This window comes from Triticum aestivum, chromosome 3B (genome assembly GCF_018294505.1).
Source record: "Triticum aestivum cultivar Chinese Spring chromosome 3B, IWGSC CS RefSeq v2.1, whole genome shotgun sequence".
Taxonomy (NCBI): Eukaryota; Viridiplantae; Streptophyta; class Magnoliopsida; order Poales; family Poaceae; genus Triticum; species Triticum aestivum.
This window is the reverse complement of record NC_057801.1, coordinates 339,489,457-339,513,880: the sequence shown is the minus strand read 5'-3', so window position 1 is coordinate 339,513,880 and position 24,424 is coordinate 339,489,457. Positions and strand designations below refer to the sequence as shown.

The window sequence follows — 24,424 nt, the reverse complement described above, 5'->3', positions numbered from 1 at the left end:
GCAGCAAGTGCCCTAGATGCTTCAGTTGTGAATCTCAAGAGCAAGCAAGATCAACTCAGTTATCTGCTTGAGACTACCGTGAGGATTGAGAAAAGCTTAGTCACCTTGTCTCAGAATCAGGAGAGTCTTGAAAGGATCATTGAGACAAAGATGCATGACCTTGATGTGAAGGTCACAGAGACTCAAACAATTGTGGAGAAGCTAAGGTATGATGTTGAGGATAGTGATGATAGACATGACAGATACATTCCAGAGGGTGCCAAGGGCATAAAGATCATCAAGTGTGTCAGTTGCAAGAGACTCCGGTACTACCATCTCAGCACTTGCAGCCACTGCCATGGTTGCCCCTCCAGTGTCCACTCCTCCAGCTCCACAGACTTCAGCACAGGCATTTGCAGATGCAGTCATCTCAATGTCGTCTACACACATGGAGCGACAAGCCAGAAGACCCCTTCAGGATCTCCCAGAGATCGTGCTTAGAGTGTCGTGTAGCACTATACGTTTTCGAACTTTTTGGTAACTTGTTGCCAAAGGGGGAGATAGTGTATAGATCATAGGCTTCGAGAGAGAGTTCATTTTGCCTATTGTTGGTTTTATTTGCCTTCCTACTCTTTCTACTTTGATTGTTTGATTGTTGCTTCCTATGCTACAATTTGTGCTATGCTCGTGAGATACTTATGTGATCATGTGTTCGATCATATTATGTTTAATGTGTGCTTGCATGATTATATATATGACTGTTTGTGTATGATCAATCACTTGTATCTTTGGTGATGAGTACATGTTACTTAATTCTTATCATTTTGATCTCTCCACCAAGATGTATGTGACATGGAAGAGTGACGCATGATCCTAATTATTTGTGCATTTGCATTCAAAATAAAATTTTAAATAATGCACAAATTTAGGGGGAGCTCTTGCTTATCACATACTTCTCAAAGCAACTATATATTTCATTCATACTATCATTTTTCAAAACTATGATCTATGTGTTGTCATCAATTACCAAAAAGGAGGACATTGAAAGTGCAACTAATCCCTAGGTGGTTTTGGTAATTCATAACAACATATGGCTCATTGAACCAATATCCATTCAAGTATAATATTTCAGAAAGTTCAATGAATGGCATGACATGGACTAGAGATGTGGATCCCTCAAAATACTAAGGACTCACATTGGCAAAAGATGAACACTCTTCATTTATATTTCAGTATCCAAGATCACATTCAGTCCATAGGAAAGCCAATACTATTAAAAGGGGATGAGGTGTTGCTTAATGGTCTACTTCCTCAAAATGATTAGTGATATTTCTCCAAAGACCTCAACCAGTTTCTCATTTCAAATATGTCCAAAACCCAAAGTCAAACTCGGCACCACCAATTCTTTCTATCCGGCGCCACTGAGTTTATTTGACATAGCCACTGCCAGAAACCCTAACACTTCGGTCACACTGATATGGATCTCGGTCTCACCGAGATGGCCTTGCAAACTTTGTGTTGCATGTTGCAATTATTTCAGTCTCACCGAAATTGCAATCGGTCACACCGAGTTGGCTTGACATCTTCTCTATTGCCTTATTGCTTCACTTCGGTCTCACCGAGTTGATGCAATCGGTGCCACTGAGTTGATGTTTGCCCTAAGCCCAAGCACATCAGTCCCATCGAGTTCTTCCAGTCAGTCCCACCAAGATTCCTAATGTTCACATTTTGAGCTGAATCGGTCTCACCGAGTTCCTCTATTCGGTCTGACCGAGTTGGGTGTGTGTAATGGTTGGATTTTGTGTGGAGGCTATATATACCCCTCCACCCCCTTCTCCATTTGTGAGAGAGCCATCAGAACATGCCTACACTTCCAGCTTATATTTTCTGAGAGAGAACCACCTACTCATGTGTTGAGATCAAGACATTCCAATCCTACCACAAGATTCTTGATTTCTAGCCTTCCCCAAGTTACTTTACACTCAAATCATCTTTCCACCATATCCAAATCTGTGAGAGAGAGTTGAGTGTTGGGGAGACTATCATTTGAAGCACAAGAGCAAGGAGTTCATCATCAACACAACATCTATTACTTTTGGAGAGTGGTGTCTCCTAGATTGGTTAGGTGTCACTTGGGAGCCTCTGACAAGATTGTGGAGTTGAACCAAGAAGTTTGTAAGGGCAAGAAGATCGCCTTCTTCATGAAGATCTACCCAAGTGAGGCAAGTCCTTCATGGGCGATGGTCATGGTGGGATATAAAAGGTTGCTTCCTCATGGACCCTTCATGGGTGGAGCCCTCCGTGGACTCGCGCAACTTTACCCTTCATGGGTTGAAGTCTCCATCAACGTGGATGTAAGATAGCACCACCTATTGGAACAATGCCAAAAATCTTCGTTTCATCATTGCGTTTGCACTCTCCAAACCCTTCCCTTTACCTTCATATGCAATTTTTTACTTTCCGCTGCTACACTCTTAGAATTGCATGTGTAGGTCGGTTGCTTGACTTGTGCTAATTGCTAAAATCTGCCCACAACTAAAATTGGGGAAAGGTTAAATTTTTATTTGGTCAAGTAGTCTAATCACACCCCCCTAGACCTACTTGCGATCCTACAACTGGCGTGTTGGCCTCTCTGTTAAGCCTAGGTAGGACTACGGTGTATCGATCAGCCAAGGCTGGGCATGACCTAGGAAAGTGTGTTCAGCCGGAGTTAATCGAGCATGTTGCATAAGTTTTTGCACCCTTGCAGGGAAGTTAGTCTGTTTGAATAGTCGTTGCCCCGTATTCCAGCCTAGAGATCGAGGAGAAGTCTTCTGGAATACGGCACTGCTTAGCATAGAACAAATAAGCTCTTTATTACAATCTAAATGGGTACATGGGAATTACATCGGCACGGCGACACTACGCCTGTCATGGTTGCTCTATGCAAGCAGCAGAACAACACGAAGCAGCGGAACAACGACGACGGTGATGAACTCCACTCCACAAGGACTCTGGCCGGAATGCTTATCCTAGATCGCAAACAAGGAATCCACGGCAAACAAGCAATCAAATCCGGCATGACCTGCAAACTAGCATGACACAACAGGTCAGTACATTGAATGTACTTGCAAGCTCACAGCAACCAAACACAATCAAGACAAACAACATCATGGCAATTACCGGTTAGCAAGGATTAACATGATACTATCAAAGCAACATGGCATGAACAACATGGTATCGCTAGCACAATAATAGTATGGCATGAATACATGAACATGAGAATACTAGGATGCAACATGATGATAGTATCATGCACCAACTTACTCTGCTCGGGTTACCTCCTAACCATCACATGCATCACTTACCACCGCGGACATCACATGATCATCATAGGATCCAATAAAGATTGGTATTAACCATACCGTAGTAATCATGACATGACCACAAGGAGCTTGATCTTTACCCATGATTCTCGCATAACACCACAAATATCCAACAACTCGGTATACTTAATACCACGGTGATCCTCTCACGATCACATAACCAACTTCGGCATCCACGATGCCACGGTGATCCTCTCACGATCACATAACCAACTTCGATATCCACAATGCCACGGTGACCCTCTCACGATCACATAACCAACTTTGGTATCCACGATACCACGGTGATCCTCTCACGATCACATAACCAACTTCTTTCATCATCGAACTGGGGTTATTAAGCACATTATTATTATCACTGTTGACCCATAGTGTGACCGGCTATGAACTGGGCCCATATCCACGGGTGCGGCTATCGATAGATTTAACACACACACACACTCTATAGAGGTTAGTACACTGTACCCACACCACGGAACCCATGGCCTCGCACTCCCATTCGGGTGGACCAACGATGTTCCGACAAAACCGATCCATTGACCATGACACTCTTCCAGCCACTCCGACAAACTCCCCTCTGGGGTAAGTCCTGGGTGGCCCCGTGCCAACCAATGACACCCAATGGCCACCATCATGGCAAAACCATAAACGGTCCCAAACGGGGACATGTGCACATAACCAAACTCGGGCTCACAAGGCTTATGTCGTCCTACCCGGCCAAGGTAGCACCCGCATAAGCTTCCCTCTTTGGAGGCACCGATGAGAGGCATGGCAATAGACCCAGTTAAGACCCCCCATAAGGCAAGTGTGGCTGCACTGGTCAGCTCGATTTGGTGGCACCATGACTCAGCCAATAGTTGTTCAAGTTCATTATTATGTGGTTAAACTTGAATGCAATAAGCTGAGTCATATTAAAATAACATGATGCAACTATAATGCATGAACATGATATCAACATAAGCATAGATGTGCAACATCACTTCCTAACATATCAATAACAATAAATCATATATCCGACTGAGCATGGCATACTGACTAACATGCACATCACAAGCATCCACTACTCAGAAACATAGCATGACCACTAGCATCAACAATAAATACCATGCAAGAACATATCAAGAATAGTATTAAGTAAGCATTTAACTACTATATACAAAGGAACATACATAACAATGGTACTCGGTAACAGACGATAGTCATGCACCGAGGAGCACAACCAACACCAACAGGTACCACTACCCAAGCATGACATATGAAAGAAATACTAGCATCTAGTACATGATAACCAGGTGGATAAAAACATAGCATGAAATTGAACACAAATCCATAAGCATCACAGAAACAACGATAACCGTATCACAACAAGCAGACATTTATTAAATGTTCAAGTTGAAAACCATGGCTAATGCATGGTCATCATGCAAGTGGGTGTTGTGGCTTGCCTGGGGATGAAGAATACACGAGGGAAAAGTGCGGAAAGCTCGCGGAACGAATCGCCGAAAAAGGTTCTCTCTCGGAGGCGGCTAATTAGGGGAAAGGGCATAAAGGTCATTGCCAGTATGTCAAAACATAATGAAATTGATACCAACAGAACGAGCTTGACAAGACGAAGAAGTAGGCTTTGGAATCACCTCGATCGGAGCTGTGGTTGAAAAGTTATAGCCAAACGAAGTTCAGGGACCAATCTGTAAAAATAACTTCTACAAACAGGCCCCTGGCTGGAAATCAGAAAACGCATTTCATAGATTACGTCTTAAGGCAGGGAAAATGCATTTTTGGCTAAAGCAGAGGGAATATACGATTTTAGAAGAAAGAAGCGTAATACCTCAGGTTACGTTTAACTCATGGGAAAACGTACTTCACGGGAAGACGCCTCCACTTGCCATGCTGGCAAGGGCGGGGCCGGGCTCCGTGAGTCTGCCAGGTGGGGCCGCGCAGGGAGGGGCCCGCCTAGCCGGCCTTCTTCAACCTCCCACTCGGTGCGCCCATGGCAGAGGGAGGAGGCCACCCCGACGGCAATAGCCGGCACGTCCGGCCACCGCTCGCGACGGGCAACCTACCAAAACGTTCAGCGCGACGAGCCGGATTTGTTCCCGGCGGAAGAAGATCCCGGGGAGGTCGAGCTTGAGGAGGACAAGGGCCACGGCGGAGGGGAGCTTCAGGTGGAGTTGGGCACGGCGCTCCGGTGGCGTAGGTGAGGGGCTGGAGGTTTTGGATGGCTCTTGGAGGTCTGGGCAGCGCTCGGGTGGTGGTAGAATGGAGGGAAAAGGCCTGGTTCGCCGAAATCGAGGCGGGGCTCGTCGGCGGCCGTGGTGACAGAGGGAGGCGAGGAGGGGCTCTCTGGCCCGGGTGAGAGGCTGGGCGGGGATAAAAGAGGACGGGGAGGCCAGAGGCGTGCTCGGAATGGCTCGGGGAGGGCCATTTATAGGCGGGGCAAGGATGGCCGAGCCGGATGCCGCCGCTCGGATCCGACCGAGCTCTGGCGGCGGGCAGCGATCACGGGAGGGCGCGAGAACAAGACGAAGTAGCGCTGCTGTGGTCACGGGGCAGAGGAGGCCAAGGGGACACGGGGAGGAAGCGGACAGAGGAGGAAGACGACGACCAGCTACAGTGCTTCCGTGGGCGCGCAGCGACCAGCGCCAGCGAGCGAGCTGCCAGAAGGGAAGAGAGGTCTAGGGGGGAGGATGACACGGGCGAGCTACTAGACATGCGCGGGCACGCTGGAGCGACGATAACAAGTCGTGCCCGAGCAAAGCGACGTTCTGGACGCGCACACTGCATGCGAAAACGGTGGTCACCATACGCACTGGTGCACACAGTGCACTCTGGCGCCCAAAATGTTGTCTTGGGTGAAGTCCTTCCAGGGTAGGTTACAACTGAGGTGGTAGCTTGATGAAAGACTTTGTGGTTAGATGGGAAGTAACCTCTAAAGTTTGCTGTTGCAAAATGTTGCATGAAACTGTGATTAACAAGGAAGTGATAATGGACATAGCTGATGTATGGAAGGTTGAGGATAGGAAGGATTATAATCCTATTAATTTTGAGGTGATTTGGACCAAGATTTAACATAGTTGCTTCACAACTGCTTAATCTGGTCCAGAAAACTAGATAATGAAGTAGCACTCACTAGGAGTAGCCACTTGAGCTGAAATTTGGCAAGGCTAGATGACTTGGACATATAATGATGCTGTAAAAATTTCATACCAAATGGACTTGCCAAAATGGTACTTCCTTCACAGCTATCTCTCTGTCCAGAAACTTGAGAAAAATCCTGAGGGAAAATGGCTAGATGAAATGAGCCCAAATTTTTTGGAGATAGGTTATATGGGTAGGAGAAGGCTCAGGAAAATTTTCGGCCATAATGGAGCAAGATAAAATGTACTTGCTTCACTAAATGAAAATTTGGACAGAAACAAAGAATTGACCCTCTGCTCACATAGATTAATGGAATGAGATGAAACTTGGAGGAGGGTCATGATATGATCTCATGAAGGAGTGTGCAAAATTTCAACTCATTTGGATAACCCTACCTAGTACTTCCTTCACAAAGGCTTCCCTTAGTCAGGAACTTTGAAAATCACTAAGGAAGATTGGCTAGGCAAATGAAGTTTAATTTTGGCATGAGTCAATTATTTGGACACGAAACGATGTCCAAAAATTTTGGGGTCAATCAAGCAAAGAGAAATAACACTTGCTTCACCATGTGCCATTTAGGGCAGGATAGGAAAAGAATTATTTGAGGATTATTTTTGAACATGGCAATGAAATTTTTTGCCATATTTCTTGAAGATATTACGAAAAAAAATCATGAGAATTATTTGGGAACTTTAGGAGTGAAGTAAATATAGGTTGCTTCACAACCTAGGGCAAATTGGGTTATTCCTTTCACAGAAAAGGAATATTCCCAAGGAAAAGAATATTGGGATTGGTCCAAGATGGAAATGGAAAGGTCTAGGGAAGGATTTGGGGATGACAAGCCACTCTGGAAGGAAAGAAGAGGTCATCTTCTTCAGTTTTCAGACCACATATCCACGGAAAAAGAAAACTCAAGAAAAAACCTTAGAAAATCAAAAGAAAAAGAAAGGGCCAAAAAATCAGGATGTGACAGTCGTGACCACAATAATGGACACTCGGAGTTGTATCCCGATCTATACAACTAGAACTGGATACTAGAGACACTAAATGGATATGATGGCTCCGGGATTGCTTTCTCGCAGGGAGTCGAGAAAGGATCTCTGGGTGTTGCTACAACATAGTTACTACATTATAATATGCTAATCTGCACTCTTCTAACACTGCAAGATGCTTTCCAGATGCTAGTCTTTGATAGGCTACTCCTTCCCTTCTGTTCTAGCATTTCTACAGTTCAGTCCAAAGATATATCCCCATTCCTTTGATACTGATGCATACTTAGTATAGATCTGATGTAAGTCTTATGAGTACTTTGGATGAGTACTCACAGTTCTTTGCTACCCCTTTTTCCCCTATACCCAATTGCTGATGTCTGGTGAGGGAGCCTAGGAGCCAGCTAATCCTGCCGACGATTACTACTACCCCGACGGAGCCTACTACTACGTGGAAACCGTCAACGACCAGGAGTAGTTATGAGGCTCTCAGGCAGGAGTCCTTGCCTTTCCGATCTGTGTTGTTGTTTTTGCTAGCCTTCTTAAGGTAGACTTGTTTAGTTATGTCTGTACTCAAATATTGTTGCTTCCGCTGGCTCGTTTGTATTCGAGCCCTCGAGGCCCTAGCTTGTAATATAAAGCTTGTATGACTTTAATTTGTGTCTAGATTTGTGTTGTGACATCTGGCTGTGAGTCTCTGATCTTGAAAGTGCACATTCGCGTGTATGATTAGTGCATGATAATTCGCGGTGTCACACCCTCGTACCACCCATGAATGGTCCCTCGAACCAAGGACCGCAAGCACGACCTCTCTACTTGGTTGCAAGCGTGCAGCCTTCACGATTCGGCAGTGCTTTGTCATCCAGAGCTAATCTTTGCCGGAGAATTAGAGGGAGGAGATTAGGACCACATTGGACTTCTAATTATGAGCACAAGAGGATTAGCCAAGATCTAATTAGTCAACTAGGACCAACTAGAACATGAATTAGAAGAACTAGAGGAGGCTCCAAAAACTATGTGTACAAAAGAGCAAAGTTGTCACAGCCCTAGCTCTACCTTGCACTAGGCTAGCACTTGTTTGTTGCATCATGTTTAAATTCTTTTTAAACTTGAAATGGGGATTGGCAAACCCTAGCAACCCCCTGATAATAACAGGTTCATTTGAAAATTGTCTCAATGAACCCAAATGCCCTTCACAAAAAGTTCATCATCTCTGGATTGGTCTTGAACCTCTGCCAAAAATAGTGCACATTTTTCTAGGTCATTTGGGGTCAATGAATTAAAACATAAGTATTTGCATTTGGACATTTAAATACTACAAATATTTTCAAATGTCCAAATAATTCTGAAAATATTTAGGGGATGTTGAGAATAATTCAAGTAGTGCCCTCAACTATTTCTTAGGATTTTTAGAGGTGTTCTGGTATTTTAAATAAACCAGAAATACAAACAACAGAAAAGGTAAAAGAAAACTAGAAAAAAAGGAAGAGAAAGGAAGCCCACCAGGGCCACTTACCTGACGCGGCCACTGTAGCGGCCCAGCCCACCACCGTAGCCACCCTTGTCGTCGTCCTCCTCGGACAGTAGGACGCCAGGCGCGTGGCTGGAGCGTGCGCGCACGCGCCCCGCCACCTCCTACCTGGCTGCCTATGTCCCCGACGCCCTGGATGCCTCCGCACATGCCACGCACTCCTAGGCCCCTCTCACTCTCTCCCCGAGCTTCTCCCCTCCTCTGTTTCTCTCGCACGCAGCCACCGAGCGGAGCTCGTCACTGCCGCTCGTCGTTGCCGCACCCAAAGCCTCCCGCTCGACCTCTCGATGTGCCTAGGAGCTCCGTTACCTCGTCCTCGACCCCCTCACGGAGCCACACACCGCCGGACGCCGTCGAACGCCGACCACACCGTCATCTTCAACCTCGGTCTGCCGAGATCACCGACGACCGTGTGCCTGCTCTATTGCGTGCCTGAGCGCGGCGAGTGCTCCGGAGACATCGCTGTGAGCTCCTGCACCGATTACCTCCCTCCTCTGCCTCATTTGCATGCTCTAGCTCCGATCCCCACCATGCCCGCGAGCTCCATGTTGCCGATGATGTCACCGCCATCACTGCAGCCGATGAGGCTCAAAACTAAGCGCGTCACCGTACTTCGCACCCTTCCACGAGCCGAAAACCACCACCTGTCCGTCCTACGGCGCACCACATCGCCGTTGTCGAGCATGCCCGATCCACGGCCACCGCAGACCTCGTCGCGGGCGTTGATTCCGGCGACCCCCGCGTCCAACTCTGCTGCCTCTTGATGCGGGCAAGTAAGGGCTATGCCCTGGTGCTCTTAGCGCGCCAAACCACCGCCCGTAGCGCATTCCCGAGCAACACCATCGCGTTTGTGTGCTCGCCGGCATTCAACTCCGGCGTGCTGACATGGCAACATCATTAGCCGCTAACAGCCTCACAAATTAACGCTAGTGACACTGACAGCCAGGCCCCACTGTCTAATTAAACATGGTTTAGTTTCTGTTTTGATTTAACTAACCCCAATGGGCCCACGCGTCAGCTTTGACCATGCTGACGTGGCCATTGACCGGGCCCACATGCCAGCGACCTAACCAGCACCGTGACACTCACCAGTGGGACCCACTGGTCAGGTTTGACATGGCTGACCTCTGTTGACCTACTAACGTCATAGTGGCGCAATGCTGATGCAGTAAAGCTTTTCTGGGATTTTAAATAAATCAGAAATGATTTATTTATTTCAAAAAATATCCAAAACTTCAAAAATTCATAGAAATTAATCTATAACTCCAAATGAGATAATTTATATATGAAAAATTATCAGAAAAATTCAATCTCTCCATCCGTACCATTTTCATGCATGTTCGAACAACTTATGACAACTGTTTAGGGCAAATCAAATAAATGGCATTTGAATATCCACATACGGAGTTTGAATTTGAATCTTGGATTCAAACCAACTTCATTTAAACTGTTGCTAGTTGCATTAGCTCAAACCACAGCATATTGCCATGTCATGATCATCCATCATATTGTTGCATTGCATTGATTGTGTTCCTTATCTGTTGCCGATATTCGTTCCCTCTCAGTAGACGTGGTTCCGACCATGAGATCGACGACAGCGATGAAGAAATATACTATCTTCAGAAGTGACAAGCAAGAAAAGCCCCCTCGTTCATTTTAATACAATACCACTCTCTCACTCCTGCTCTCTTTTACTGCATTAGGAAAACAACGATTCAAATGTTACATGCTGCGGTAGTTGAACCCCTTTTCCTCTGCATGACCTGTCATTACCACAGTAAATAAATGAAACCCACTAGCATGAGTAGGCACGTGGCCCGGTGTACCGAGTTGCCCATTTGGTAACCCGGGAACCCTGCACACATCGTTCGGGGTCGTATGTGGAAACCTCGATCGGACTTCCTGCGGATGGAACCTGAATAGGCAATACACCTGGACTAGGGACTTGTGTGCTTAGTCAGGTCATGGCCGACACCCTTGCCAGGCTTCCGCTTGAAGGTTGCCGAGATACATGACGTGTACATGGCGGTAAGTGGCGAGAGCGTGTGTGAAGAAGTACACCCCTGCAGGGTTAACATCATCTATTTGAATATCCGCATCTGCGGTAAAGGACCTCTGGGTTGCCTATACAGTTCATAGGCAAGTGAAAGTGGATACTCTAAAATGCGCAAGATAAGCATGAGTGCTATGGATGGTGTTCTTGTAGGGGGACGGGAGCAGATCCATAATGGTGTACTGATATGGTGAATATGTGGACTCGTGTGTGCCACCCCAAAAGAGTTACTTGCAGTCATAGTTCAGGTTAGCCATTGAGTCAAAGATGGCTTGCTGCAGTTAAACTCCACCACCCCTTTGTTGATACTGATGCATATGTAGTTAGTTCTGATGTAAGTCTTGCTGGGTACATTTGTACTCACACGTTTGCATAATTTATGTTTTTGCAGAGAGACTTCTGTCTCACTAGTAGTTCTGTGTGGGCTTCGACGTTCAGCTTGTTACCTCAGCTACAATCTTGAAACCCTTGGGAGGGTCTTGTAGCTAGTCAGGCTTCTCAGCCCTTTTTCATTTATAGTTCTCTGGACTCATACATGTTCTGCTTCTGTTGCCTGTATGCTCTGTATGTTGGGTCATGTGACCCATGATTGTAAATCTTACTATGTATGACTCTTCGGAGCCTTCTGAATAAATACTCTGAGTTGTAGAGTTTTGTTGTGATGCCATGTTGTATTTGCACATATCGAGCATTGTGTGTATGATTTGAAATGCTTGGTATGTGTGGGATCCGACAACCTAGTTGTTTATTCTTGGTAGCCTCTCTTACCGAGAAATGTCTCCTAGTGCTTCCACTGAGCTATGTTAGCTTGCTACTGCTCCGGAACACTTAGGATGGCCGGCATGTGTCCTTCTTCGTTCCTGTGTTTGTCCCTTCGGAGAAATATCACGCGTTGTTCCTTTAAGTCCTTGTCGCTTGCTACGACTTGGGTTCATACGTTGATGATCGACATGTTCGTTGTTGGGACATGTATGCCTGTCCCTGTAAGTTAGTGCCACCTTGGGTTTCGACTAGTCATGTCAGCCCGGGTTCTTTTGTAGGATTTTGGGTTCCGCAAACCCTTGAGAGGTTTGAACTCTGGGTTGCGTGCGGAGATCTCAACCTACCCAGCCTGCCAACTCAAAAACCTCACCGCCTATCACGTCGAGCTCGAAGGGAAAGGAAGACACAATAGTTTACTAGGTTCGGGCCACCTTGCAGTGTAAAACCCTACTCATGCTTTGTGGTGGATTTGCCTCGAGGGGATGAGGAAGAACTAGTACAGTGGAGGACAGCCTCAGGAGCCGTGTTCTTGAGATCAAGTGAGCTGGTGAGGGGGTGAGGGTGGAATGGATTCGATCCCCCTCCTATGGTGGTGGCTAGGTCCTATTTATAGTGGCCTTGGTCCTCTTCCCAAATGTAGGCGGGAAGAGATCCCACAACGGCAAAATTTGAAGGGAGACAACAAGTACGTCCTATCCTGCCTAAAGTGGTATTCGCCTGCAAAAGCCTCTGGTCGTGACGCCATGGTGGGCTTAGTGGTAGGCTCTGTCCAGCCGTCCTTGCGATCTTGGTCTTGTTGCACCAGAATGGAAATCTTTGGTTGATTCCTCGGGACTCTGCGCCTGCCGCTTGCCTCCTTTGCACCGAAGAGGAAACTGGTACTCTGCGCCCGCTGGCGCCCGCCCGGCCTTGGTCATCATGGCTCACATCAGCTGAGCCTCACGAGGTGTACCTTGCATAGAAATCTCCGCTCCTCGGCAGGCAGCCTGGGAAGGCCGGTCCCCTTGGAGGTCTTGGCGTTGTCTGCCTCGTGAGGCATGGCCCCTCGCGAGGGTCTTGAGTTGTTAATGCTGAAGCTGGGCCGTACCAGGTCGTCCATGGAGCCACGCCATGGGCTGCAGGCAGGCAAGTATGGGTACCCCCGTATCCAGAACACCGACAATAGCCCCTGAGCCCAAGGCGCGCTCGGAATTGGCTTCTGGGCGAAGCCAAAGGGCAAGTGCGGAGCGCCGCGGGCCCTAACCGCCTGCGGCCTTGGACGACGTATGGCGATTGATGGGACGTAGTCGTCTCCACTTCCCCATGCTGCATGCAGAGAAGCATCATTGCGCGAGATCGTGGAGGTCGGCGGTTTGTCTCCATTTGGCTATAAATGAGGGGAGGGGCGGAGCCCCCTCGCTCATCTCCTTCTTCATCTTCTTGCTGTTCGTCTCTTCTTCTTCTCCACCTTGCTGTAGCATCCATGGCACCAACGAGGAGATTCTCGGCTGTTGAGAAAGCGAAGGCTCCTAAGGAGGGACTAGCTTCGCCTTCGCCCAAGAGGGGTCGCAGCTGTCCCCGCAAGCATGTCGCGACCCCGGCGGCGGACTCCAGGGGGTGCAGGCATGCTTCTCCAGGGGCCGGCATCTCCCTTGGCGTCCGTGGCGGTGCTTCTTCTCACGGCGGGTGCCATCGGCCACGGGGCAGCCCTCATGACGAGGGGAGGCGTGCTATGGTCACTCGCTCTCCTCAACCACGCTTCTCCTTGATCGATGTGCTCCCGGAGTTTGTGGTGTCGTCGGGGAGGCCTGCTGGCACCTCATTCTGGCTTCCGTGCTTCTTCGTCGGCGAGCTGCCGACCTCGAGGCTTGACGGCCTCTGGATGCAGGCCGGCGGCTGCTACACCAGGGCCTCATGGGTGGGGGTCGAGGTCGCCGCCACGAGCAGTGTGGTCCTGACCCGCGGCTGGGAGGCATTTGCCCGTGCACGAGGCATGAGCGGGAGGTGCACCCTCCACTTCAAGTACGATGGCCTGAAGACCCTCTTCGTGAGGGTGTTCAAGGAAGACGGCCGCCGCGTGGGGTGTTGCCCAGAAGATGGCAGCGACGATGAGCTTGGCCTTGACGACGTCCACACCTCCTCCCACAGTGGCAGCTCTTCCTCGGGCGAGAGCTCAAGCAGCGGCGGCTATGACCAGCCTCCGCGCCATCAAGCTTGCATTGAGGAAGGCCGCGGATCGTCTCGCCGCCATGCCCCGGTGAAGCAGGAGGAAGGCCCAGCCTTAGCTTGGGGCTGCCGAACTTGAACTCAGGACCCGCTGCGGCCTTGCGGGCCGCTTTTGTTTAACCTTTCCTTTCTTTTGCAATTTTTAAAAAGTAGAGTGCCCTGCTGGGGTGTGTAATGAACTACGGCAGTCATGCCCTTTATGTTATGCTTACTATCTTAATGTTGTGTCATGATGCTTGTATTTAGGGTAGGCAAGGGTGGGGTAACTTAGCTTGTCATGCTTGCGGCAGCTTCTCACTTCGCAGGGGCACGACCCTTGACACCTGGTGGAGCCCCCCTTCCTGATGACTTGGGGCCCATCAATCTCGGGAGGTGCTGGAGGCCTCGGGAGACACTGTAGACCTGCCGCAGAGCTGTTTAGAGAAAAAGAAATCTTAACAAGCACCTCATTCCTCCTTGCACGAGCCCCCTGCCATAGGTTTAGCTGTGGCTTAATGCGCTGCGTCGCGCTGCCCGAGGGGCACAGACATGAGAGGGAGCTAATGCCCACGATCTTGATCAAGGGCTCCTTGCGAGGATCGTAAAACCGAAGAACTGGAGCAACGGGGTTCGGCGAGGTGTGCTTGTGCGAGGGCGGGCCCGTGCGCACACACCTGCGTAGCCCCCATGCACGAGGCGCGCGAGGAAGAGCGACGGGCAACTGCCGCCCTTTCCTGGCCTAGGCTAAGAATGATTGAAACGAGAGGAGAGAAAATCCAACTTGGCGAACCGAAACGCAAAAACTCTGAATTCCATTAAAAGATTGTGAAACAACTTCCGAAAGCAAGCAAATGAACAGCCGCGTCCAACACCTAATCTAGTCTTCTCACCGGTGCGGAGCTAAGTGCTGCCACTAGGACGTGGAAGGGAGCCCCCGTGAGGCCCCAGGGCAGCGCTCAGGAGACTCCGGGGCGTGTATAGCCCCACTAATTATTATGTGAGAGTGTCACGAGCAGAAACCTTCACAGGCCGGAGCCTTGCTTCATGGGTGGAACTTCCGGAGGTGCTGGATGTTCCAGGCGTTCTGGATGGGGATCCCGTCATGTGTCTCCAGGCGCGCGATGCCAGGCCTGGAGACACGGACAATCCTAAATGGGCCCTCCCACATGGGAGAGAGCTTGTGAATCCCTTCCCTAGAGAGCACCCGCCTCAGGACAAAATCACCAACCTTGAGCGTCCCGGGGCGGACATTGCGGCAATGGTACCGCCGCAGTGCCTGTTGGTACCTTGTCGCTCGGAGCGAGGCTTGACGGCGGCATTCCTTCCCCAGCACGAGATCCATCCCCCGCGTGGCTTCCAGGCGTGCCTCATCGAATGCTAGGACCCGCATGGAGCGATGCTTGACCTCGTGTGGGAGAACCGCTTCCGCTCCGTAGACGAGGAAGAATGGTGTCTCGCACGTTGGCTTGGCCGCAGTGGTGCAGATGGACCACAGCACGGACTGGAGCTCGTCGAGCCAGCCCCTGCCGCAAGCCTCGAGCTTCCTCTTGAAGTTCCTTGCCTTGAGGCCTCTCAAGACTTCTGCATTAGCACGCTCATCCTGTCCGTTGCTCCTGGGGTGCGCCACTGAGGCATAACATATCTGTGTTCCAAGGTTAGCACAGTATGTTTTGAAAAGGTTGCTAGTAAACTGCGAGCCATTGTTGGTGATGATGTGATTAGGAACCCCGAACCGGCTCATGATGCCCTTGATGAACTTGATAGCTGACCAGGCTGGGATGGTGCAGACGGCTTCTACCTCCGCCCACTTGGTGAACTTGTCGATGGCAACATAGAGGTAGCGGTAGCCCCCTGGCGCTCGGGGAAATGGCCCCAAGATGTCCATCCCCCAGACGGCGAATGGCCACATAAGCGGGATAGTCTAGAGGCCTTGCGCGGGTTGGTGGATCTTTTTGGCGTGGAACTGGCAGGCTTCACAGGAGCGCACCAGTTCGGTGGCGTCATTGAGTGTTGTGGGCCAATAGAACCCACTGCGGAACGCCTTGCCCATGAGGGTGCGTGATGATGAGTGGTGTCCGCAGTCCCCACCATGTATGTCTGCCAGCAGCTCGAGCCCCTGCTCCCTGGAGATGCATCGCAAAGAAATGTCATTGGGCCTTTTGCGGTACAACTCACCGTTTCGGATGCAGTACGCAGTGGCATGGCGAGCCACGCGCTCGGCATCCTCCTCCTTCTCTGGCAAGGTCCCCTGAAGCAGGTACATCTTGAATTCCTTGGTCCAGCACCCCTCCTGAGGCTCAAGAGCAAGGAGCAGGCGGACCCCTGAGGATGGGCCATAGGACGGGGCGCCTGTTGCTGGTGCTTGGGGTAGGTCCTCCTGAGGTGGTGCTGGTGCCGCAGTGGGGGGAGCTGACGATGGCTTAAAGAGTCTTTCGTCAAACACTCCTGGCTCCTGAGGTAGCTGTCAGGATGCCCTCTTGCCGATGTCGTCCGCCTCCTTGTTCGTACATCGTGGCACGTGCTGCAATTCCAAGCCCAAGAACCATTTCTCCATTTTGCGCACATCTTCCATGTATGCTTCCATGTGCTTGTCCTTGGGTATGTACTCTTTGTTGGAGAAGTTGATGAGGAGCTGGGAATCGCCCCTGATGGTGAGACGCTTCACTGTCAGCGCCGCCGCGGCTCTGAGCCGGCGAGTAGGCCTTCGTACTATGCGACGTTGTTGGAGACCTTTTCGCCATGCTGGAAATAGAGTTGTACAGCGTAGAAGAGCTTGTCCTTGGCGGGTGAGATGAGGACGGCTCTAGCCCCCACGCCCTGTCGTGCGAACGCGCCATCGAAGTAAATGATCCACCCCTCTGGCGCCTCGTCTCCGGGCAAGAGGGGGCGATCCTCGCATATTCAGCGGTCAGGGGCGTCGGACCACTCTACCACAAAATCTGTGAGGGCCGCACCCTTGATGACCCTGATGATGCTGAAATTGAGCTGGAACTCCTGAAGCTCGATGTTCCACTCTGCAACCCGCCCAGCGGCGTTAGGACTCCAGAGTACCCTCTCAAGTGGGTAGGCTGAAACGACCTTGATGGGGTGGCCCTGGAAGTAGTGGTGCAGCTTTCAGGAGGCGACGAGGAGTGCGAGCAAGAGCTTTTGGGGCATGGGGTAGCACGCTTGTGCCTCCCATAGCATCGTGTTGGCGAAGTAGACTGTGTTGGTGTTCTGGGAACGGGGGTCCCCAGACTTGCCTGCATGCGGCTTGCAGCGTGGCTCACCAGTGGCCTAGTACGACCCGACTTCATCGACCCAAGTTCAAGACCCTCACGAGGGGCCAAGCCGCGCGTGGCGGACGACACTGTCGGCGTTCTGGGAATGGGGGTCCCCAGACTTGCCTGCCTGCGACGTGGCTCAAGTGGGGGCCCAATGCAGCCCAGCTTCATTGGCTCAAGCTCAAGACCCTCGCGAGGGGCCAAGCCTCGCGGGGCGGATGACAGGAAGCTTCCTCAGGAGCAGCCTCCTCAGGCAGGCTCGCGAGGAGGCGGAGAGATCAAGGCAGGGTACCTCCCGAGGGGCCCGTGACGCAAGCCATGACGATTGAAGGCCAGGCGGGCGCCGGCCTGCGCAGTGTCCTTGTTTCCCTTTCGGTGCAAAGGGGGCAAGCACAGGCCAAGGCATCAGGCAAAGGTTACCGTTTTGGTGCAACAAGACCAAGACCAGCAGAACGGCAGGATGGAGGTCATCGTGGAGCCCAGGGAAGCGTCATCGTCAGAGCCTTTGGCAGCCAAAGACCAACTTTAGTCAGGATAAGTGTACCAGATGTTCCCCTTCAAAATGGCCAATTGTTGGCACCCTTCCCGCTCATTATTTGGGAAGAGGCCCAGGGCCTCCCCCTATAAATAGGACTAGCTACCACAGGGTAGAGGCATCTAGAAATAGATCGATCAGAGAGAGAGAGAGAGAAGCGGCTGAACTCACCCAAGCAGTTCATCGCACTAGCTCAAGAACAGCCCCTCACGAAGCTGTTCTTCCTTTGTACTGTTCACCATCAGCCCCTGAGGCAATCCACCACACCACACACTGGAGTAGGGTATTACACCACAATGGTGGCCTGAACCAGTATAAATCTCGTGTCCCTTGTGTGTCCATCCTTCTTGCTTAGATCCTTGCGAGACCTCAAGACGTGAGCTGGTAGGGGAAAGATCTTCATGCGCACCCCAGTGTTCGAACCTCAAGGGTCTGTCGGAACCTGAAATCCGACATTTGGCGCGCCAGGTAGGGGTGCGCCGGAATCTTTCTTCCGTTGGTCGCGTCTGATCTTCCGTCGAGTCCATGGCTGAGGCTCGTCGAGCTCGCGCCGAGCGTCGGGCTGCTCTCGCCACCCGCGTCGCCCAGACGGCGCCCATCGGCAGACACCCCCGTCGTTCCCCGTCGCCTGCCGCCAACGCCTCCACCAGACCGGCGGGGAACGAGCAGCAGGCCTCGTCCCTGCATCCTTCGGTGCGACGCAATGGCCGCACCGCCACCCCGTCGCTGACCCCAGCTGGTCCGTCGTCCCACGCCCATCGCGCCCCCACGGACGCGCGCGCCGTGCTGCTCCTGGCGTGTGAGCTCCTGCACTACCGTCCCGTTGACGACCTCTACGAGGACTGGCTCGCCCGCATCACCGAGCTCGTCAGCACCGCAGGGTGCTCTCCCATGTCGTCCCTCTCGCTGCCTCGCCCCCCATCCTGCGCAGGAGGGGAGGAGCAAGAGGTGCCTCCACCACCTCCTCCCCAAGAAGGCGCCCTGGCTCCAAGGCGCATGGCCCCAGGACGAGACCCACCGCATCCGGTGCTTGCGCGATAAGAAAGGAGCTGCCAAGAGATCCCTCGCCCCCAAGAAGGTGCTTGCGTGCTCCCAGCACCGGTGCGCCATGACCGCATCTCTTCACTGCCATGTCAAGACCCCGTGCTGCTCCAGGCAGCGGTGCACGGGAATCTCCAAGAGCAGGCCCCACGTCAGCATAGAGCTCCGGTGGCTACTGCAGGTTGCCGCGCTTTCACCGCCGAGATGCGTAGCGTCGCATGGCCCGACAAGTTCAAGCCGGACCTGCCTCCTCGCTATGACGGCACTGCAGACCCCGCGGAGTTCCTCCAGCTCTACGAGTTGGGCATCGAAGCCGCCAACGGGGACGAGAAGGTCATGGTGAATTGGTTCCCCATGGCGCTCAAGGACGGTGCCCGCACCTGGCTCCTAAACCTGGCTCCTGGCACTATCTCCTCCTGGACAAGATGCGCACCCGCTTCATTGCCAACTTCCAAGGTACTCGCCACCGGCCCCCGGCCATGAGTGACCTGCGCCGCATCAAGCAACAGCTAGGAGAGACCCTGCAAAAGTACATCTAGCGCTTCAACAACGCCCCCCTCAAGATCCCCAGGGTGATTGAGGAGGCCATCATCTGAGCCTTCTCCGATGGCGTGATGAAGACCTGTGCACATCACTGGAGCTGTTCAACTTGGCGACCAAGTGCGCCAGGGCTGAGGAAGGGTGCCTCTCCCTCCTCGAGCTCCCAGCTGCCGACCCAGAAGAAAAGAAGCCCAAGGTCAAGGACGTGAAGCGCAAGGGGGCTGTTGTGCTCGCAGCAGAGCTAGACACCAAGCGAGGCAGGGATCAGCCTGAGTCATCCAAGGGCAGCCGGTACTGCGTGTACCACAACCTCCACACACACAACACCAATGAATGTCAAGAGCTCAGGGCCGTGCGAGATGGGCGTATCGGCCGACGCCCCGACCGCAACGACCGGGGCTATGGCCGAGGAGGAGGAAGAGGTGGAGGATGATGGGAAGACCGTGGCCCTCGCCAAGGGTGGCATGACCGGCCTTGCGAGGACCGCTGGCAGGACCAGCCTCGCGAGGGAGGTTGGATGGATCAGCCTCGTGAGGACTGCCCTCAAGGCAATGCAGGCCTCCCTCCTCTGCCACCACCGCCAAGGAGGAATGAAGACCATCACCAGGACGAGGGGGCTGGGGGCTTCTAGGAGCCACGCACAATCGCTTGCATCCTGGGCGACGCTCAGGCCCCAGCCTCTCAGCGCATCTTCAAGCAGTTTGCTCGCGAGGTGAATGCAGTCCTCCCCAAGCTTGAGGCCACACGCCCTCTCAGGTGGTCTACATGCGCTATCACGTTCAGCTCAGCAGATCAGCTCAAGTGCGCAGCAACGGCCGGAGTCCTCCCGATGCTTTGTTCCCCAGTCATCAGCAATGTGCAAGTCACCCGGACCCTCATCAATGGCAGAGCTGGACTCAATGTCCTGTCCGTCGAGACGTTCAACAATCTCCAAGTGCCATACGATCGACCAAGCCTTTCTCAGGAGTCACCAATGGTTCCACTGTTCCAGTAGGGCAAGTTTGCCTTCATGTCACCTTCGGGCAACGCAACAACTACTGCACCGAGCTCATTGACTTCGACGTCGCCCACATTCGCCTGCGATACAATGCCATCCTCGGGTACCCAGCTCTGGCCAAGTTCATGGCAGTGACTCACCATGGCTACAATGTCCTTCAGATGCCAGGAAGCGGTGGAATCATCACAGTGCCTTGCGAGGAGAGGGATGCAGTGTGTTCTCTTGAGCGTGCCTTCCAGGCCACGGCAATCGAAGACCCAGATCACAGGAGCAGGAGGCTCCCCAAGGCGGTCCCTAAGAATAAGAAGGCTTCACCTGGCCCAAACACTCGCGAGGCAGGCGCCTTCAGAAGCGTTGCATCAGGACCCGTGCCCGTTCAAGGGGCACCACCCTCTGTCGCATAGGAAGGCGTGCCCGGCGCCCTCCTCGGGCAGGGCTCGGGGGCTCTCTCCTGGAGGGCCACCGACCTCGCCAAGGTCACGAGGGAGGCGCTCGGGCACCACTTGGAGGCGTGCTTCAAGGCACATTTCCCTCAGGAAGGCATGGAGCAAGGAGGGCCAAACCCTCAGGAGTTGATCGCGAGAAACATTGAGGAGCTACAGGAGTCAAGAGTCATGTGCGGCAGTCACCGCCTACCCGCCGTAGCCCCACATCCCGGCTAGGATGGTGGGCTGCGTGTCTGCATCGACGTACCAGGGCTCAATCGAGCCGCGTCTCAGGAGCGCCTCTGGCCTTCACGCGTGGGGCGTTGTGAGGGTCCACCTCACAGCTACGTTCACATGCCCTTCGGCCTGCCGAACACGGCTGCCACCCACCAGCGCCTAATGAGGAGCATCCTGGAAGCTCAAGTGGCCAGGCACCGCGCGTTCCTGGAGGAGATGGATATGGACCTTGAGGAGCCGCCCGGACCCCAGAGCCTCCCGAGGCTCAGGGCTCCGAAGGCTCGTGAGGGGTGGCTTCTCCACCACGCGTCGTCAGCTACTCCGACACTCGCTCTATAATGGTATCAGGTGACATCTTTCCAAGTTCCATTTTCAGCTGGGAGCGCCCGCAGGGCTGCATCATTCCCAGGTCGCGTGGGTCCGCTCCTGTGGCATGTATCCATTTTGCTTAATGATTTTTATCTACCTTGTTGGGGGCGCCCCTCAGGCCGCATTATCCCCAAGCTGCTCGGGCCTGACCCAGTGGCGTTTGCCTTCTCTGCATCTATCTAAATGGATTTGCTCCTTCATGCTTAACCTGCTCGACTTAATCGCCTGCTCGATTGACACCTACCTTCGGAGCCGCTCGCTTTGGCACGGCACTTGCACACAGGTCCGTCCCTGCAACGCTGAAAAATCTGAGTGGCTGAGCTCTGGTCACAGCAGCCCCGCAAGGCGCCACCTCACCAGGCCCTTAGTGCCCAAATCACTCCCTTGGAGCGACCAATGGTTACTTGGCAACCGTGACGACAAACCTTGTTTCCCCTCGTGATTGATATGCAGGACCCGTTCCAGGAGTAACGCTGGTGGCATCTTGAGCCTTCTCTCCTTCTCTCCGGCACGACCCGCTTGCACGTTAAAAGGGGGGCGCCTGAGCATCGCAACTCATGGGCTCTTACTGGCTCTCTAGCCCTCACCCCCTGGCCTTGATCCACGGCAATGCGACCTGTCATACCAGCGGCGGCTGAGCTCGCTCGAGGGCCGGGACCTGAGGACGTAGAGCATTAAGGGAAGTGCGGGGGAGAGGGAAGAAGCTCACGAGGGCCTAACCCAGCAGCACCTTAGCTGCCGTCGCGCAGGCCCGACTCCTCAATGAAAACTACTCCAAACCTACAAGATAAGTCATGCGAAAACTGATTCGACTCAGCGCTTAACCCTCGCCTACTGCTGCTCTGTCACGGCAACGTTGCTTGCCTTTCTCGCCCAGCGGAGGCTGCTTGAGCGCTAAAGGGGACCTCCTGAGCATCCCGACTCATGGGCTCTTACTGGACCTTGGGCCGCTCACCTCCTGGCCTTGACCACGACATCGCGACCTGGCATACCAGCGACGGCTGAAGCCTGCCTGGGGACTGGGACCTGTCAGCGTAGAGCACCAAGCCCTCATGAGGAAAGAAAGGGGGAGCAGGACAAGCATCTCGCATTAATTCGTCAAGAGGATATAATATTCACAAAATACATGGCCAGCGCCTTACATACCCCCGCGGGGTGATACTTCGATATCTCGCAGAGAAAAAAAGGTGCTAATCCTAAGGAGCGCTAACTACGCACGCCTCCGCAGGAGACGCCATCATCAACAGTGGGCCGTCAGGCACCGGCGCCAACCCCATCCAGATCAGTGGCATCGGCGGCCTGACAAGCCCCCCCTGCTCCGAGCGCGACGCGAGCTCGGGGGCTCGTAGCTGTCGCTGCTCGTCTCCGGAGTCGCGTGAAGCTCGGCGGATTCGCTGGACCCTCCAGCACCTCCGCTGCCGCCTAGGAGCTACTGCGGAAGCGATTGGCGGGCCTGGTCCTCGCCACGACGATGCCCCGGCCGCCTTTCTCAGGGCAGCATTCCAGCCGACGTCCTTCCGCGTCGAAGACCTTGAAGAACATTAGGGAGGCGCCATTGTAGACGAGGTGGATCACGAGGGCACCCCCTGTCCGACAGACCCGGGCGATCTCGCCCCAGCCATGGGTCATGTAGACCTTGCCCGGAGCGATGACCTCGACCTCCGCTCCGGTTGCAGGGGTGCTGTAGTCAGCGTGCTACAACCAGAGCTCAAGAGGTCCCCTTGGTGGGATCTCGAAGGCAAAGGAAGGAGGAAGACGAATCCAAGACCGAGGAGCCATGGCGGTGTGGAGCACAAGCTCGCGAGAGGAGCCCTCGGCGTGGACTCCAGGAGGAACGACGCGCACCGCCGTAACCCGTCGGCGTCGACGGCGGCACCGATGGTGTCGCTCGGCGCCTTCTTCTCCAGGGCCCTTGATGCGAGCGTACAAGGGCAGCGGGAACCCCGGCGACGACCGCTCGTACTAGGGCCTCGATGCCTCCTGCCGCGCGCCCTCATCTCGGCTGAAGAGGGCTAGCCGCTTCTTCGGTGGAAGCGGGTCAGGACCCTCTCGGGGGGGCTTTCCCTTCTCTTCTGCAGAGAATCGGTGGATTGGTGCCATCAGCATGAGACGGAGCAATGGCGAGGATGAACAAGAAGAGGAGTAGTAGAGGGAGATGAACTGGAATGGCTCGCGTCGTTCCGTACTTATAGCCGGAGGAGGCCAACCGTCGGCCTCCACGATCACAGGTAATCATGACCCGTTTTTGCATGCAGGTACTTGTCAAGTCATGCGGTTGCCGAGGCATCGTGGGGAAGCGGAGACGCCCACATCCAATCAATCGCCACGCGGCACCCAAGGCCACAGGCTGTTGGGGCCCACGGCGCTTCACACTTGCCCCTTCGCTTCTCTGCTAAGCCAAGTCCGGGTGCGCCTTGGGCTCGGGGGCTACTGTCGGCGTTCTGGGAACGGGGGTCCTCAGACTTGCCTGCCCGCGGCCTGCGGCGTGGCTCAAGTGGGGGACTAATGCAGCCCAGCTTCATTGGCTCAAGCTCAAGACCCTCGTGAGGGCCCAAGCCTCGTGGGGCGAACGACAGGAAGCTTCCTCAGGAGCAGCCTCCTCAGGCAGGCTCGTGAGGAGGCGGAGAGATCAAGGCAGGGTACCTCCCGAGGGGCCCGTGACGCAAGCCATGACGATCGAAGGCCAGACGGGCGCCGGCCTGCACAATGTCCTTGTTTCCCTTTCGGTGCAAAGGGGGCAAGCACAAGCCAAGGCATCAGGCAAAGGTTACCATTTCGGTGCAACAAGACCAAGACCAGTAGAACGGTAGGATGGAGGTCATCGTGGAGCCCAGGGCGGCGTCATCGTCAGAGCCTTTGGCAGCCGAAGACCAATTTTAGTCAGGATAAGTGTACCAGATGTTCCCCTTCAAAATGGCCAATTGTTGGCGCCCTTCCCACTCATTATTTGGGAAGAGGCCCAGGGCCTCCCCCTATAAATAGGACTAGCTACCACAGGGTAGAGGCATCTAGAAAT

General features: G+C 53.1%; 1 long non-coding RNA gene across 1 annotated transcript; it reads right to left on the bottom strand.

Moving 5' to 3' along the window:
* Positions 1-3,761: 3,761 nt before the first annotated feature.
* Positions 3,762-5,996, bottom strand: LOC123065387 (uncharacterized). Its single transcript, XR_006431013.1, has 3 exons — positions 5,173-5,996; positions 4,979-5,065; positions 3,762-4,870 (listed from the first exon to the last, which is right to left on the bottom strand). It is a non-coding gene; the product is annotated as an uncharacterized lncRNA (long non-coding RNA).
* Between the last annotated feature and the right edge of the window lie 18,428 nt (positions 5,997-24,424).